At 40.7% G+C, this 12,408-nt stretch overlaps 1 pseudogene; it reads right to left on the bottom strand.

Moving 5' to 3' along the window:
- Nucleotides 1-2,983: 2,983 nt before the first annotated feature.
- LOC128045784 (40S ribosomal protein S3a-like) lies at nt 2,984-3,729 on the bottom strand (annotated as a pseudogene).
- Nucleotides 3,730-12,408: the final 8,679 nt, after the last annotated feature.

Here is a 12,408-nt window from a genome sequence, read left to right as displayed (position 1 = left end):
AGAGGTTTGGAGGAATTGAAATAATAATCACCAAGCAGTTAACAGACTGCCTGTAGAGTGCTTAATAAAATATAGGATGCTATGAGATGCTTCTAAACTCTAGCTGTTATCATGGTGCTCTGGAGTTTCTTTTTCTGATTGCTCTAATAACAACTTCTCACAACCAGGTCCAGCTTCTGGATCCAATCAGATAAATAATTGCCAAGGTTATATTCCCACTGGGGTTTTCACAGACCGCTCTGAGGAGATCAAACAAGAAATTTTTATTTTCTCAATATTTTTGAAGTAATTATGAGAAAAATTATGAGAAGTAATTAAGAAAATAAGCAGAATAATGTTTTATTGTTGGATTTACATACCAAAATAAAAATTAAATGTGTTTATCAAATAATTTTCTAATCACCAAATATAAATCTATTATTGTGTTATTTGTTTAGAAAACATCAAAGAAATAGAAAGTATGTTTCTTTTCTTATAGATTTCTATTGGGCAATGACTAGTAGATAAGAAATAATCTGGAGATGACTTAAGCTAAGTTATATAATCAAAGGTTGATTTGGTTCCTGTAGTAGGAGTTAAAGAAGGAAAGATCCCTGTGTTTGGTTTCCTGGTGAGAATTTGAGTTTGACCTTGAAGAATGACATTCATCAAGATAAAAGCAAGCATTCCATATGAGTGCCAGGAGAAAATGACTGCTGCTGCTACTGCTAAGTCGCTTCAGTCATGTCCGACTCTGTGCGACTGCATAGACGGCAGCCCACCAGGCTCCCCCGTCCCTGGGCTTCTCCAGGCAAGAACACTGGAGTGGGTTGCTATTTCCTTCTCCAATGCATGAAAGTGAAAAGTGAAAGTGAAGTCACTCAGTCGTGTCGAACTCTTAGCGACCCCGTGGACTGCAGCCCACCGAGCTCCTCCATCCATGGGATTTTCCAGGCAAGAGTGCTGGAGTGGGGTGCCACTGCCTTCTCAGAGAAAATGACTAGAACAGATATTATTGTTATAGAACGAGAACAGATATTATTGAGTTTTGAGGGAGGGACGCTTTCTTAGCTCACCACAGATTTTACCCCCAAGGCTATGAGGAGTGAATAAGGAAGAGCCACAGCCCTAGAGATCACAATAAGAAGCCAAAGCAGATTCAGGAGGTGTTAAGGCATACATGTGGTATGTGGAGGGTGGGGAAGGGTGGATAAATAGTTTAGAGGTTAGGTAAAAATCTGTTTCTTTAGAGGTTCAGTCAAAGAAATAAAAATAAACAAAGATGAGGTCCAAAATATGGCTATACTTCTAGTGACTAAGATAAAAATAGTAAGAGAATTAAGGTTATCAGACTTGAGAAACTCAAGGAACTGTGAGGTAGGTATGCTGGATGATAGAAGAGATGCTGAAGTCATGAAAAATGAGGCCAGGTAGTGAGATAAAGAGGACTGTGATACAAGTTGCTGAAGTCATAGAGGAAAACTTGACCTGGAGTTGTTCTGGGGTTGACATAATAAAAAGAAAAACAACTAAAGTGGGGGCAAATAGGCAGGATGCACCTAGAAGATGTTCTTGGCAATGGCAACAAATGATTGACACAGAAGCTAAAATGGGGAAGTAAGACAATGTCACCCCCTCCTCACCTAGTGTGTTGGGCATGAAGAGTAGGATATGGCAGAGAGAGATGGTCTCCAGTAGAGTGGATACAGAGGAAACAGAAAATATATCATTAAAGGAAAACGGGGATTGAGTTTAAGTAAGTTGAGGCTAAAGTTTGATGATGGGCATTTTTGTCGACCACTGAACAGGAGAGCTAGCAAGAACAATCAGAAAAGGCTATCAGAAAAATCCAAGTTGGAGAGAAATAAGAATGAGGTAGGGCTGGATAAGGATGGGTCTGTAAGAGTATCCTATTTGCCCTTAAAAGACAGGTCAAGCAGTTCTTCTTGAAAGCCTTATTTGCCTCCCCTTTACCCCAGGTGCCCCTCTTCTGTGTTGCCTTAAATCTGAACATTTATAAACCAGTATTCTAATTTTTGGTTTGCTTATCTGCCTCCTCCCCTGCACTATAGGCTTCTTGAAAAGTTTATATCTTTTCCATTTTTGTGTCCCCCAAACCTGACACAGTGCCTGGGTAATTCTTAACAGTTTTTTGTTAGCTGAAGAAATGAATAAATGTGAATGTGGTCATGATATACACCCTTAACACATAACCTCTTAAATTAACTCATCCTGTACTTACCCACAATGTTTGTTACTGGTTTTCTGTCAGTCTCCAGAAGAAAAACAGAAATATAACATGGACCACAAAAGTGAACCACATATATAATTTAAAATTTTCAAGTACACACATTAAAAAGAAACAAGATTAACTTACCAATATATTTTATTTAATCAAATATATAAAACATTATCATTTCAACAAGTAATCAATATCAAATTTATAAATGTGATATTTTAGGCTCTCTTTGTTTTGTCCTCTCTTCAAAAGCAAGTGTGCCTTTTACCCTTATATCACATCTCAATTCAGACTAGTCACATATCTTTTTAAAAAATTATTGAAATATAGTTGATGTACAATGTTGCATTAGTTTCAGATGTACAGCAAAGTGATTCAGTTGCATACAATATATATATTCTTTTTTAGATTCTTTTCCATTATAGGTTATTATAAGATAGTGAATATAATTCGCTGTATGATATAGTATATAAAATATAGTGGGTCCTTGCTGGTTGTGTATTTTATGCACAGTAGTGTATATATGTTAATCCCAAGGTCCTCATTTATCCCTCTTCCATGCCTTTCCCCTTTGATAACCATAAGTGTTTTTTCTATCAGACCAGGCACATTTCAGTTGCTAAATAATCACATGTAGTAGTGACTACTGTATCAGACAGTGCAGTTTTAGATTCCAGAACATACCTAGTTCTTTCCTTTGTTTTTTTAAGCATCACAAATAAGATCTTTTATTTATCATCATTAATTGTCTGAATTTTAAACAGATTATTGGACTGATGGCTCATATCCATTAGCTCATTCAACTTTAGCACCTGTCTCATCTCCAGTAGCTTCTCCAAAAATTATCTTCACCATGGCAATCTGGAGTTTTCCCAATTTAAATCTGAGCTTCTTCAGCATTTTTACTTTTCTAACAAAGACATCATGGAGCAGATAAACAGACTGTCAAGGTTTTTCTACGTCTTTTCTGATACTATCTGAAATCAATTTATTGACTACCTCTTTCAAGTCATTTGTCTGCTCCTCTTGGGTCACGATTTCCATCATCTTCTTCTAGACTTGGGAGACCTGTTGGTGCCGGGCATAGGAGGTCTTCCAAATCTAATTGTTGCATTTTTAGTAAAACTCATACAGAATAGATGAAGCAACAATATGGGTAGGCTTGATATCAATATGAGCTTCAATCATGATCTGCCATTTTTTGATCAAGGAGTACAGTCTGTCACAGGTAAGGAGCCAGCCATGGAAATTAGGCAGTTTTTGGAATTACTGAATTACTGATTTAATTACTGAACATCTTCAGTAATTAGCTTGAATTTGATGATTATTGAGGTCATCAGATGAGATTTTGTCTCCTTGAATTCTTGTGACTAGTGTTTTCCCAGTATTTCTTATGTTGAACATAGCTGGTGTTTTCACATCATACCAATCTTAGAAAATGAGTCAACTACATCCATCTTGGCTTCCTTTTTGCTGCCTTCTGTAAGGCACTTGTTCTTGCCAACCACCATGTTGCTGCTCAGCATCCTTTCCCTTTTGGTGGCCTCTACACCTGAAGTGTCCCCTGTTTGGATTACTCTTCCTCTAGCTCTTTTAAAGATATATACTTTGGGATCTATCATTCACAAAAGATTATACACACTTATAATATGCAAACTGTACATATTCACATATATAATGTTTATAAATGGTATAGAGATGAACACAATACAAGTTTAGTTTTTTCACATTTGAAGTCTAATGACTATCAAGCAGCTCTTTGCTATTTGGAAGGAAAAAAAAAGGTATGGAGAGCATGTAGGGTGTCTGCAAAGGCCAGGCTGGGGAAATTCCACGGCCTTATTTCAGTCATATAACTCCGTCCAGATGCAAGGAAAACCAACAAATGCAGTATTCCTGTGTATTCTGATAGAGAAAATGCTGTGATTAATACATGTCACTATCTTTGACACAATTTTATAATTTTTATCCCTAATTTTTTGGCCAGCATCCATAGAACAGTATTAAATTAAATAAAAGTCTTATTTCTGATTTTAATAAAGATTGTTTTCACCACGTCTCCATCTAACAAGATGACAGATTTAGGGAAGAGATTTGCTTATCTCATCATACCAAGGAACTTCTAAAAATATCTCTTTATAATAGATTTTTATTTATTTAATGAGTGATAAAAGTAGAAACTTAGCAGATATCTCCTTAACAATTATGGAGATAATAACATAATTTTGTTTTCAATAGCTTAACATTGTAAATAATACTTTAGATTTCTTAATGTTGAGTTACTTTTTCTTACCCCTAAGATAAAGTCTAACTTATTAGTATATCTGTAATATACGTATATTAAATATATATAAATACATATAATGCTTTTGAAAAGCTAGATTTCATTTACTGTTATTTTATGTAAAAGTTTTACATCAATATTCAGAAGCAAGATTGAGCTACTTTTTAATTATTTTTTGTTAGATTTTATAATTCACGAATGAATTTCAGAGCTTTATCTTTTTACTTTCTCCAACTGTTAAAGCTTTATCTGAGTTAACTGATTCTTCAAAGAGAAAAAAATCCCACTGTCTTTGGGGCAGTCTATATTTCAAGCATATTGCCACTGGGCCCATTAATATTCCCTCTTATCAGTATCATATCTTTACTACAGCTATAACATTTAACAATTTTAATAAGAATGCTTTTACTACTTTCATGCTCTCTTTCTGGCCCTCAGTATACTCTTCTCATAGCAGTCTGCTCTTGTTTACTGCTGCTGTATCCCTGAAGTTCTATCAAAAGTAAAAAACTGATTTTTTAAAGATTGCCTCTCTGTTTTTCTACGTTTCCTCTACTTCAGTGGAGCTATGATTGTTTACCCTCTCCCTCTAGTGAAATCGCTGATTCTGCTGGTGTGTTCAGTCTTTACTGCTTATCTTTGTCAAGGTAAGTCTAGATATAACAGTACTCCCAGCTGACAGAAGTTGCTGCAGTACTGGTATAGATCCAGATACGTGGTTCTCTGGGAAGTGAAGAACCCAAGGGTGGCAAACCTTCCAGGGTATGTCTTTGGTGTCTGTGAATCAACAAATAGGGAGCTGCTGCTGCTTGCTAAGTCACTTCAGTCGTGTCCGACTCTTGTGCGACCCCAGAGATGGCAGCCCACCAGGCTCCCCCGTCCCTGGGATTCTCCAGGCAAGAACACTGGAGTGGGTTGCCATTTCCTTCTCCAATGCATGAAAGTGAAAAGTGAAAGTGAAGTCGCTCTGTTGTGTCCGACTCTTCGTGACCCTATGGACTGCAGCCTACCAGGCTCTTCCGTTCATGGGATTTTCCAGGCAAGAGTACTGCAGTGGGGTGCCATTGTCTTCTCCACTAATAGGGAGAGTTCTCCCCTTTTCTGCCCTCCTTTCCCACAGAAAGGAAGAGGATGACTATAGGGCCTGCAATTCTCTCTGTAATGAGTGAGAATATACGAATAACCTTTCACATATGCTGAATGCTGTGAGTGTGGCATCTGAGCCCCTCTGCCATCATGAATTCTGCAAATTTTATCTTAGGTTCACTGACTAACTTCTACATGATGGACAGTTTTTGTTTTATAGTTGCTCTCCCAACATTTGATCCTATGACAATGTCTCTTCTATCCCTCCAATTGTAAGGGATTCATATTATTGCTTGTCATAGAAACAGGCCTGTTTTCCTCCTGTGTTTAGTCTTAGTAAAGGACATATGACTAAGCCCAAAGTAACTTTAGATTTGAATAAGTCCATCATGAGACGTCATCAACCTGGCCTAGTGAATGGGTCCAAAGTTCGAACGGTGCTCCAAACCAGAGTCAGCCAGAGTCCCTCCTAGAAGTTTTTTTGAAGTAGATCTTGGATAGTCAAGCTATGAAGATATGAACCTGAAGGACTTAAATGGCCAGCTCTCTGATCACAGGCAATAAAACAAGGAAGCAAAAAGAAGTCGATGGGCTGGGAGAAAGAGGGCTGTGAGTGCTTGGTTCTGGACACATTGCTTCCTGGAGGACTGAATTCCTGCTCTCCCTCAGCTGTGCAGTGCTTCCCCTCCTGTGAGATACCCATAAGATTCCTTCCCTGCCCATGTCAGTTCCAGTTGGGGTTTTTCCTGTTAACAAAGAATATAAATATACTGAGCATGGGTATATGTATTTTCTGCCCCTTATCTGTTTCATCGAGTGGAAATCTAATTCTTCAAGTGGGACCCTTGCTGATTTCCAGAGCTTAGAAAATAGTTTCCTTCTGACATTCACTGAACTGCTTCAGCAGGGAGACCAAGAGGGCCAGAGTCAATGTCGTCCTGAGGTCACTGTCTTGGAGCTATATATCTGGGTCCATTTTTAAAAGCTTTCCTTTTACGTTAATTTTGTTTCTTCCTTTGTGACTCAGTTCTGATCATTTTCGTTCTCTTTCTGAAATATAAGCTGATTCCTGACCCCCACCACATACACACTACAACTGAGAAATAGTGAAGAAATTCAATGTGTATGGTAAATTATATAATAGGATTTTTTTTTTTTAATGTGTAATAGGGCTTTGGTTCAGTTCAGTTTAGTTGTTAAGTCATCTCTGACTCTTTGCCACCTCATGGACTGCAGCACACCAGGCTTCCCTGTCCTTCACTATCTCCCAGAGCTTGCTCAAACTCAGCACCAATGAGTCAGTGATGCCATCCAACCATCTCATCCTCTGTTGTCCCTTTCTCCTCCTGCTCTCAATCTTTCCCAGCATTAGGGTCTTTTCCAACAGGTTGGTTCTTTGCATTAGCTGGCAAAGCATCACTAGCATACAAATATTATTTCAGAAAAAATTTTTTAAATGTCTAGTGATTTCAGCAATTAAGTTTTTGGGTCTTGGACTAGTCTCAGGCACTCTCTGAGAGCCTGGTGTGATCTGGGCACATATTTGCCATCCTGGGTTAGACTCCTGCATAGCCCTTGTACTTTTGGGCAAGTCAGTAATTTACCTGATCTTTTCCACAGATCTTTTGTCTTCCATTTAAAACTAGAAAAAAGAAAAAATGTATTTCACTATTATGGCAGCTAGAAATTCTCCTTTGTACTCTTTGGTAAGAAAAAGCTATCCTAGGAAGGGATGAAATCAGGGCTATAATTTAAAGTACTTTCTTCTTGAGAAAATAACTTTCCCCCCCCAAAAAAACTATGAAAAAATTAGAATGTGTAATCTTTTTCTGATAATATACTTGAACAGTTTTTTATTTGAAGCAGAACTTTGCTCATCAGATGCTTTTATAACTGATGGTAATTTTTTTTGATAAGCTTACATAAAGTTTAACCAGTCTTGATACTGACCTAACAACCTTTACCATACATCCCTTTCTTGTTCCTTCTCTAGCAATCGTAACTAGACACTTCTTTTTTCCTATGAACCCTCCACTAACCAAAAGAATCTCTGAGTCGTCTTCCTGTCTCTGCTGCTGCTGCTAAGTCACTTCAGTCGTGTCCGACTCTGTGCAATCCCATAGGCGGCAGCCCACCAACCAGGCTTGCTGTCTCTGGGATTCTCCAGGCAAGAATACTGGAGTGGGTTGCCATTTCCTTCTCCACTTCCTGTCTCTGGCTGGTCGCAAACAAAACTGATGTGTGCCCACACTGAATCAGTGAGAAAAGGCAGGCAGTCTGGGTTTTCCTGGCTCTCCTTTCCCTTTATATCTTTGACAATGTTGCCTAGCCCTGCACCTCAGGGCTTGCACTTACCTCCAGACTCCATATTAAGACAATTTTCTAATTTAGAGTTCCCTATATTATTCAGTAATCACTCTCCTACACAGAAGTCTCTGAGAACTGTCTAATAACGTTACACCTCTGGATGCATCACCCAATTACTGAGTTGTTCTCTGTGTATGTGGTATAACTCTCAGTTGGCTACAAGCTTCTTTGATGCCTCTGATAGCCCTTTGGTAGAAATAATCTTAAAAAGACAACATGGAGGGTTTATTATGCTCCAGACACAATACTAAGTAATTTACTGGCAAAGCATTTAGGACACTGCTTAGCACGCAGTAAGTCATTAATAAAGATTTGTTATTAGTACTATTTATAGTCCTATGAACTTGGTACTATTATCTCCATTTCACAAATAAGGAAGCTGTGAGTCACAGAGAATTACATAACTTGTCCAGGGTCACAGAGCTCATGAAGTGGCAGAGACAGAACTTGATCTCAGTCTGTTTGACACCAATATCTATCCATATTCTTAACCATTACAAAATGTTTGGCTAAAGCTTCCTACACTAATCAATCTGCTTTTTGCAATAATACCTTTGCAGTTTTCAGAGAACTGTAAGTTGTACTCAAGACCATGTTTTGCTTCAGAATTCTTCCCTCTTTTAACATTCAACTGCTTCACAGATATAAGGGAAAAGGCATAAGTGTTTGTATCTCCTGGAGAGTTTCATTTTGAAATTTCAAGGCCATTGAAATATGTGTCATTAGGGAGAACAATGAGTTTTTCAAAACTTCTAAGTTGCTAAGGAACTGAATTTTTTTCATCCATTAATATGGTTTCAGTTAGCTCTTCTAGTTATATTTTCTCTAGTAGTTCTCAGCCACCAATACCTCTCTCATAGAATATTTGCTCTCATAGAAAGAACTAGACTATGTCCATGGTTGGGCAATATCAAAAGTTCATGGGTATATGTATAATATAAATAATTAACAATAGTATTGGAGATTCAACCCTGATGTGTAAAGCAGCTTACTTCTTGACGTTTTTTTCCTTTGATGTTCACAATTGCTCTGTGATGTAATGGCCTTTCTCCTAGTCGCGCTGCCAGATTGTAGAGGGAGGCATGCCCGCTTGTGCTGTTGTCTCCTAGGGTTCTGAAGAGGCCTTTCCTTTCTTTCCCATCTTCCTTCTGTCTCCTCCTCCCTCCCAAACTCCGCCTGCCCTCTGCTTCCTCAGCGCTCTGAGGGCTAAGCCTGCTAGAATGGAACTGAGGAACGCCAGACCCTCTGGTACTTGGGAGCCCTCTGAAAGGCTCCCGGATCCCTAGGGACCAGTCAGGTGACAGTCTCAACCCAGCAGCCGAGGTGTCATAACCTTTCCCACTAAGCAGCAGCACGGCGCCCAGAGCCCGTCCCTGGAAGCTGTATAACCGGGACTCCACCCGTCCCTCGGGCCAGGGCTCCACACTTGGGTCCCCCTCTGGATCCCCACTGGAGTGAACGAATGAGCTTGCAGGCCTGCAGATGGATCTTAGAGGAGCTTGGGGGTGGGGTGGGGGAGTGTCATTTAGAAGAAAGTTGGGTTTCCTACAGGGACTGCAGTGGGTAGTAACAGCCACTCTCCACCTGGGGCTGCGCAGCGGCTCACGTGCGCGCTGGGCCGGAAGGATGCGCTGGCGGCTGGACTCGAACGCTGCGGAGCAGAGCTGCCCCCCGCGGTCCCCGTGGCGGCCTGCTGCCCGGGTCCAGTGGGGAGGAAGCGGCACGCACGGCTAGCTGTAGTCCATCTGAGGCCTCCCTCTCTGCCTGCTCCCCTCTCTCCCGCCTCCCGCCCCAGAAATTATCTCATGCGTTGCCAGTGCGATTCCAGAGCCCCACTCGGGTGGGTTCTTTTGTTTCTTTGTTTTAATGACAGTTCCCAGCCCTTCGGCATGTCATGCGCGATTAATCCCCTGGCTCTCTTGAAGGGAGCTGGGGTGAAATTTCTTCTGCACCATCCTTTTGGGGATAATTGTTTATTATGTGACGTCAGCCGGATTGATTTTTCTCTCTTGAATGAGAGAGAGAGAGTCACAGATGTGTGCGGAGGCCACATATACTGACATTTGGAATTCCTTCAGGGCAAAGGGAAATGGGAATGGGAGCCTAAGTGTGTGCAGCCAAGACTCCAGGCTGCACGGAATTATTAAGAAGTTTTCTTTAAAATAATAATAATAATCCCCCTCCGCAGCGAGTCACTTAGGGTGCTCCTTTCATGCCCGAGTCCGCGGTGAAGGTGGCGGCGTCTGATAATTAATCTCGGGTACCCAGCCGCTGCAATAGGCTTAAGAAGAGGAGGGGCGGGGGAAGTGCGTCACCAGGTGGGGAAGGGGCTGTGCATTTGGTGACAAGCTGGAGGGTATGGGGGTGGAGGGGAATGGGGACGGGAAATAGGTTCTGTGTGCTCTCCCGGGGTATTGTGTCAGGAGATGCGGGCTGCCTACCATGTGACGCGGTCCAGAGCTGAAGGGATTGGCCGAGGCAACGCAGGCGGTGCAGCTCGGCCGGCTGGCTGTTCCTCTCCCTTTCTCTCGCAGCATCTTCCTGGGAGCCTGTAGGTGAAGCAGCACCAGCAGCATCCATGGCCTATCTTTGGGGTTAACACTTGTCTCCTTTGGCTTCAGCAGCGGACACAGCAGATCTCTCGGCGGCAGCAGCGTTGCGAGGACTTAAGCTGAGACCTGGAATCGTATCCTCCTGTGTTTTTTCAGACTCTGGAAATTAAGGAATGCAATTCTGCCACCATGATGGAAGGTAGGATGCTTTCTGTTGGGGTTGACTGGCTACAGGCAAGGTTTGGGGAGAACAGCGTTGAAATATGTGTGCAGCCTGTGTTTGTGGCTGGTCTAGAACCCGGTTGCCAGGATGTGCAAACAGAAATGCTGCAGTTTACTTGCAGCGGACCAGGGCTCAGAGTAATGGAATCAAACCACAGGGCTCCTGTTTAGCTCAGAACCTACAGAGCTCCCAGCTCTTACGGGAGAGAAAAACCTAAAGTGCTTGCAAGGAACTGAGATAGAGCTAGGAAAGAGCTTGCAAAGCAGAGAAGTTGGGAGAGAAGGTTTTCTGCTCTGGGTTCCTGGGACTACACTGATTAAACATTTACAGTGGAAACTTGTCTTCTGAAATTGACAGTAGACAGGAGAGGTCATTGACACAGTTATCCATGCTGTCATTTTCAGTGAACTGTTTACAATTTTTTAAAAATTCTTCTAAGATGTTTTTATCTCTGCAATTTACATCATACCCTTGGAGTGAGGGGTTTCATTTTGTCCACAGGCTCTGGTTTTAGGGGGCTGTCATTGCAACAGAATGAATGATGTGAGGAAAATATCTGGGACTCTTGTCTTCTTATTTGGGCTCTTATCAGGTTTTTTTTAAGAAGAATTTTGTGCTTCTTAAATGCGTTCCCTGTGTCATGGTTCTTAGCCAAGCATCAAATTAACTGATTAGCTTTTTGCATTCAATATTAAGTGTAAAGAGGAACTTTCCTGGGAGAGACATTGTTTAAACTACATTTTATTCTACTAAACTACCCTTCTAAGCTTGACATGGTGACAACCAAGATTGCCTCAGAAAAGCAGCAAGCTGATTAGGAAAGAAGCAGGCAGCAGCAGCTTTGATTTTCTGCTTTCACACTACAGGATGGTGCAAAACTCCTGGCCTTTCCTAAGATGACAGGCAGAAATTTGTCCCCAGCCTGGATTTCACAATGCAGAATCGAGTGCATAATGGGTCTCAAATCTGCCATGAAAATGGCAGAGAGGCCACCTCTTAAGTCAAGGTCTATCTTACAGATTTGAAACATTCCTTAGAAATCTACCAAATGGAATAAGAAAAGAACGGTTGTGGAAAGAAAGAAAAACAGCAGTGTTGCCTATACTTATCTGGCAGAAATGAATTCTTTTTGCTCTGTCTGTCATCATGTCAAACGTTAATGTGATTTGGGGGAGTGAAAAATTCTACAGTCATGGCCCACAGATTTTAGAAAATAGCCTTAAAAGAGAGATTGGGTATCATTTTGTTATGGAGCCTGGTCTTGTTTGCAGAGGGTTCTTAAGCTAGTTCTTTAAACACCGGCCTAAATAAACTAAGTTTACTAATGATCAAGATTAAATCATTTTCATTAATTCAAATTGAATTTAACCTTTGAATAACAAGGCAAGACAAACAGAAAGAGCATTACTGAGGGAGTTTTCAATTAGAAGCTCATGTGCATTGCCCTCTTCAGAAAAAAAAAAAAAAAATGTGTCTACAGAGGTACTAGATTTCTCCAGCTAAATTTCACGTAGCATTTCTTAATAAATCCACACACATTCTGATTAGATTTTAATCTTACCCAGGGTCTTGGAAGATTTACTTCTTGCCTTATAAACTATGGACTGAAATTACCTCTGAAGGAAGTAATATTTTCTGATGCTTGTTAATGATTCTTCTGGTAATATTGTCTATTGTG

Source organism: Budorcas taxicolor, chromosome 3 (assembly GCF_023091745.1).
Source record: "Budorcas taxicolor isolate Tak-1 chromosome 3, Takin1.1, whole genome shotgun sequence".
Classification (NCBI taxonomy): Eukaryota; Metazoa; Chordata; class Mammalia; order Artiodactyla; family Bovidae; genus Budorcas; species Budorcas taxicolor.
The sequence above is the reverse complement of the archived record's forward strand: the minus strand, read 5'-3'. Positions and strand labels throughout refer to the sequence as shown.